Genomic DNA, 6,161 nt, shown 5'->3' on the forward strand with positions numbered 1-6,161 from the left:
TTCTGCTACAGATATTTATTTTTTCTGATGTTTGAGTGATCCTGTAACAGGAAATCTCAGTGCTATTGCTAAAAAGAAGAAGAAAGAAAAGAGAAACGTGTAAACTTTAAAAACTAATATTAAAAACAAAGACCATTATAATAAAAATCACTTAAAATATAAGAAGATAATTATTAGTAAGACTAAAAGAAAATTTCTGCATGGGCCCACATTAAGCACATTACAAAAAGAAGTACAAAGCAGAGTCTTTGTCTGTGGCTTTAGGAATTCAAACTTTTGGCAAGATATTTTTTAAGTCCATTTGTCTATACAAAAAACTTTATCCTGGACAAAGAATTGTGTCCTTTATAATCATTTTAAGTGTCTGCTTGTGTATCAAGTGCCCTCCAAAACACTCAACAAATTTGTATTTATCTAGCCACCATGTGACATAACTGTGTGTAATAGAATTATTTGAGAACTTAATAGCCTTTGTGAGTTTTCCCATGGGAATTCTTCACACAAAGTCTAGGTTTTCTTTCTATTTACTAAGGCACTGCATATTTGCTGGATATTGAAGTTTACCCCTGGGAATTCAATTATGCAAACAATTTGGAGTTATTCAGTCTTAAGTCCATGTCTAAATGAATTCTTGCTCCCCTTGTGTTTTATAACTGCACCTGTTTTCCTTTACAACATATCACATGTTGAATATAAATAAAACCCGTATAATCATAAAGTGTTCAAACGGCTAAATTATTGGGGTGTATTCTATACCTTTTAGCCACACAAAAATCACGGGATCCCTGTAGTCTGCAATGACTGGCAGTTGTTTTCCATTCTAATTCTACAGCCTTGAGCATGTGTAGGTTTTCACCCTGGGACCTACAGGTCTGTCTACCCCATGACTTCCTTAATGCTGGTGGTAAAATACTGCTGCTCCTCAGGGTCTTAGCGCCTGCCTACCCATTGTAACAGGTGCAGACACGGCCAGAGGGCTGCCAGGGCAATGGATATTTAGAGACAACAACATACTTAAGTGACTAACATTTCACGGGATGGGGCCGTGGCAGGTGAGAGGGAAGGTTGACTAGACCTGGCTAAGCTCTGAAACCCTGCCCAGCTGCACTGGTGAAGATGAACCAACTCATCTGATCTGTTGCCAAGGGTCTTTACTGCCAAGGAGATTAGTCACTTCTTTGCAAAGTTAACTTAGGTTAATAGGCTTCCATGGTGCCTCGGTGCAAAGAATCCACCTGCCAATGCAGGAGACTCAATGCAGGTTCTATCCCTGGGTTGAGAAGCTCCCCTGGAGTAAGAAATGGCTACCCACTCCAGAATTCTGGCCGGGAAAATCCCAGGAACAGAGGAGACTGGTGGGCTACAGTCCACGGGGTCGCAGAGTCGGACAAGACTTAGCAACTAAACAACAGCAACAAACCTAAGTCAATAATCTCATTTGGTTTAATATCATTTGATTATTTTAAATCAGTCATTTATTAATTTTACATTAGTTTGTATTTATTTTATTTTTGTTGTTGTTGACCACACTGCAGGATCTTAGTTTCCTTGACCAGGGATTGAACCCGCACCCTTGGCAGTGAAAGCACAGAATCTTAACCACTGGACCACCAGGGAATTCCCTAATATTTTAATGCCAAAAGGAAACAAAAAGACAGCCCTTTATTGGTACTGAAGTAGTGAAAGTGAAAGTCACTCAGCCATGTCTGACTATTTTGTGACCCCGTGACTATACAGTCCACAGAATTCTCCAGGCCAGAATACTGGAGTAGGTAGCCTTTCCCTTCTCCAGGGGATCTTCCCAACCCAGGGATTGAACCCAGGTCTCCTGCATTGCAGGCGAATTCTTTACCAGCTGAGCCACAAGGGAAGCCCAAGAATACTGGAGTGGGTAGCCTATCCCTTCTCCAGCGGATCTTCCCAACCCAGGGATTGAACCAGGGTCTCTTGCATTGCAGGTGGATTCTTTACCAACTGAGCTATCAGGGAAGCCCTGCTATTGAAGAATTACCCCCCTAAAATGGGCAAAATACACAGAATTATTGGAGCTGGGGAGACAGGAAACTCCTGTGTCAAAGTTCTCCCAACACTTTCAAGAGTCAGGGGAGAAAAGGTTGTGTTTTAGCAGAAAGGTTGTGATCAGCAACAGAGATATGTGGATGGATATGTCAGTCCCCGCCACAGAAGAAAAAGAAGGTCTGTGCGCTGGAAATTTCCAAGCTGTGAGGGAGAAAGCCTGGCCTTCAGGAGCTTGGGGAATGGAACCAAGAAAGGGAAGACTGACCATCCAGCTCCACGAGGATGTTGACAGTTAGAACTAAGATCTCCCTGCCAGAAAGTCACAACCACCCCCAGAGGTGCTCAATTTCAAGGAAACGTCCCCAAGCCAGAATTAGTCAAAGGGGACCTGACTAGAGAAAAAAGCCATCAGGAGACGAGTCAGGCCCATTTGAGCTGACCCTATACAGACTCCTGCCTAACCACCAGCTGCCATATCTTAAATAGAAAGTGAAAGTTCTAGTCTCTCTGCTGCTGCTGCTGCTGAGTCGCTTCAGTCATGTCCGACTCTGTGCGACCCCATAGACGGCAGCCCACCAGGCGCCCCCGTCCCTAGGATTCTCCAGGCAAGAACACTGGAGCGGGTTGCCATTTCCTTCTCCATTGCAGGAAAGTGAAATGTGAAAGTGAAGTTGCTCAGTTGTGTCCGACTCTTCGCGACCCCATGGACTGCAGCCTACCAGGCTCCTCCGTCCATGGGATTTTCCAGGCAAGAGTACTGGAGTGGGTTGCCATCGCTCATCTCTTTCAGTTGTGTCCAACTCTTTGCGACCCCATGGACTGTAGCCCGTCCCACTCCTCTGTCCATGGGATTCTCCAGGCAAGAATACTGAATTGGGTTGCCATTCCTTCTCCAGGGGATCTTCCCCACCCAGGGATCAAACCTGGATCTCCTGCATTGCAGGCAGATTCTTTACTCTCTGAGCCACCAGGGAAGCCCAATAAAACTCTTAAATGTAAGTTGTATTATAATTCGGGTATGACAAGGCCAACAGATTAAGAGATAATTGCCATTGAAAAGATACTTATTATACTCAGCTCCCAAAATGAACACCAGGGGAGCAACAGTGTCCATCAGAGGCAAAAGGAGTGAAGGTGAAGTGTAGGCAAGAGCCACTACTGTGGTTTCCATGGGAAGGGATGGATAAGGCAGGTGAACTTGTGTAGGATGAGCTGAATACTGAGCTGAAATTATTAGGTTTCAATCATTTCACTGGGCTCTAGACAGAGTTGTCTCTGCTTATCTAGTGCCTGGCGCTGGGGTGATTGGAGCACATAGATCTGGACCAGAGTGTTAGAGCCAGAGAAAGGAGGCGGGTGGGGTAGGAGCTCTGAATTGCTTGGTTTGCATATGAAAGACACACAGATCTAGGAATTGGTTAGCCTTCTTGGACTCTATGGCTTCCTTAGTGGCTCAGAAGGTAAAGAATCTTCTGCCTATGGTGCAAGAGACATGTGGCTTGATCCCTGAGACAGGAAAGATACCTGGAGGAAGAAATGGCAACCCACTCCAGTATCCTCTCTTGGAGAATTCCATGAACAGAAGACCCTAGTGGGTTCCAGTCCACAGGGTTGCAAAGAGTCAGATGCAACACTTTCACTCGAGTTATAGAGTCAGTTGAATCTACTGAAAAATTTGTAAGTTGTGAGTTGTCCAAAAATCATATAAAGCATGATATGGCTTCATGGGGAAAAAACAGGTTAGAAAATCAAAAGTAGAGTGGGATCTCCGTTTCACATTTATATGCAGATAGTCCCTTACAAATAGCTGTGAAAAGAAGAGAAGCAAAAAGCAAAGGAGAAAAGGAAAGATATAAACATCTGAGTGCAGAGTGCCAAGGAATAGCAAGAAGAGATAAGAAAGCCTTCCTCAGCGATCAATGCAAAGAAATAGAGGAAAACAACAGAATGGGAAAAACTAGAGATCTCTTCAAAAAAATTAGAGATACCAAAGGAACATTTCATGCAAAGATGGGCTCGATAAAGGACAGAAATGGTATGAACCTAACAGAAGCAGAAGATATTAAGAAGAGGTGGCAAGAATACACAGAAGAACTGTACAAAAAAGATCTTCACAACCCAGATAATCACGATGGTGTGATCACTCACCTAGAGCCAGATATCCTGGAATGTGAAGTCAAGTGGGCCTTAGAAAGCATCACTACGAACAAAGCTAGTGGAGGTGATAGAATTCCAGTTGAGCTATTTCCAATCCTGAAAGATGATGCTGTGAAAGTGCTGCACTCAATTTGCCAGCAAATTTGGAAAACTCAGCAGTGGCCACAGACCTGGAAAAGGTCAGTTTTCATTCCAATCCCAAAGAAAGGCAATGCCAAAGAATGCTCAAACTACCGCACAATTGCACTCATCTCACACTCTAGTAAAGTAATGCTCAAAATTCTCCAAGCCAGGCTTCAGCAATACATGAACCGTGAACTTCCTGATGTTCAAGCTGGTTTGAGAAAAGGCAGAGGAACCAGAGATCAAATTGCCAACATCCACTGGATCATGGAAAAAGCAAGAGAGATCCAGAAAAACATCTATTTCTGCTTTATTGATTATGCCAAAGCCTTTGACTGTGTGGATCACAATAAACTGTGGAAAATTCTGAAAGAGATGGGAATACCAGACCACCTGACCTGCCTCTTGAGAAATCTGTATGCAGGTCAGGAAGCAACAGTTAGAACTGGACATGGAACAACAGACTGGTTCCAAATAGGAAAAGGAGTACGTCAAGGCTGTATATTGTCACCCTGCTTATTTAACTTCTATGCAGAGTACATCATGAGAAACGCTGGGCTGGAAGAAGCACAAGCTGGACTCAAGATTGCTGGGAGAAATCTCAATAACCTCAGATATGCAGATGACACCACCCTTATGGCAGAAAGTGAAGAGGAACTCAAAAGCCTCTTGATGAAAGTGAAAGTGGAAAGTGAAAAAGTTGGCTCAAAGCTCAACATTCAGAAGGTGAAGATCATGGCATCCGGTCCCATCACTTCATGGGAAATAGATGGGGAAACAGTGGAAACAGTGTCAGACTTTATTTTTTGGGGCTCCAAAATCACTGCAGATGGTGATTGCAGCCATGAAATTAAAAGATGCTTACTCCTTGGGAGGAAAGTTATGACCAATCTAGATACTATATTGAAAAGCAGAGGCATTACTTTGCCAACAAAGCTCTGTCTAGTCAAGGCTATGGTTTTTCCAGTGGTCATGTATGGATGTGAGAGTTGGACTGTGAAGAAGGCTGAGCGCCGAAGACTTGATGCTTTTGAACTGTGGTGTTGGAGAAGACTCTTGAGAGTCCCTTGGACTGCAAGGAGATCCAACCAGTCCATTCTGAAGGAGATCAGTCCTGGGATTTCTTTGGAAGGAATGGTGCTAAAGCTGAAACTCCAGTACTTTGGCCACCTCATGCGAAGAGTTGACTCATTGGAAAAGACTCTGATGCTGGGAGAGATTGGGGGCAGGAGGGGAAGGGGACGACAGAGGATGAGATGGCTGGATAGCATCACTGACTCGATGGACGTGAATCTGCGTGAACTCCGGGAGTTGGTGATGGACAGAGAGGCCTGGTGTGCTGAGATTCATGGGGTCGCAAAGAGTCGGACATGACAGAGTGACTGAACTGAACTGAACTGAGTCCCTGTGTGTTGAGGGGAGCACGGGGAGGAGATGTGAGTGGAGATGGGGGTAGGTGGAGGGGGAGAAAGTAAGTGTGGGCATTACATGGGGAGTATGGGTAGAGTGTGAAAAGGAGTTTTAGTGTATGAGGATTTGTGTGCACACGTGTGTGCAAGCTCTGAAGAGTCCTAGACACAGTGGAAAACTATAGTGAGCACCCAGACTTCTAGAACCCAAAAGATTGGAATTGAAGGCAAAAAAGCAATGGAAGGGTTCCATCGTCTCCTCCACTCACCTCTCCCCAGGAAAACTCAATGATATTTAAGAGCAAGAACTTTGGAGGCAGATCTGATTTCCAATCCCAATCTATCACTCACAGGCTAAGGGACTCTGCATAAGTCATTCAACTTTTTGACACCACTTTCTCCTTTATAATGTAAGAATACTTCTTAGCATCCATGCAGGACGGAACACAGTGT

This window comes from Bubalus bubalis, chromosome 13 (assembly GCF_019923935.1).
Source record: "Bubalus bubalis isolate 160015118507 breed Murrah chromosome 13, NDDB_SH_1, whole genome shotgun sequence".
NCBI classification, from domain to species: Eukaryota; Metazoa; Chordata; class Mammalia; order Artiodactyla; family Bovidae; genus Bubalus; species Bubalus bubalis.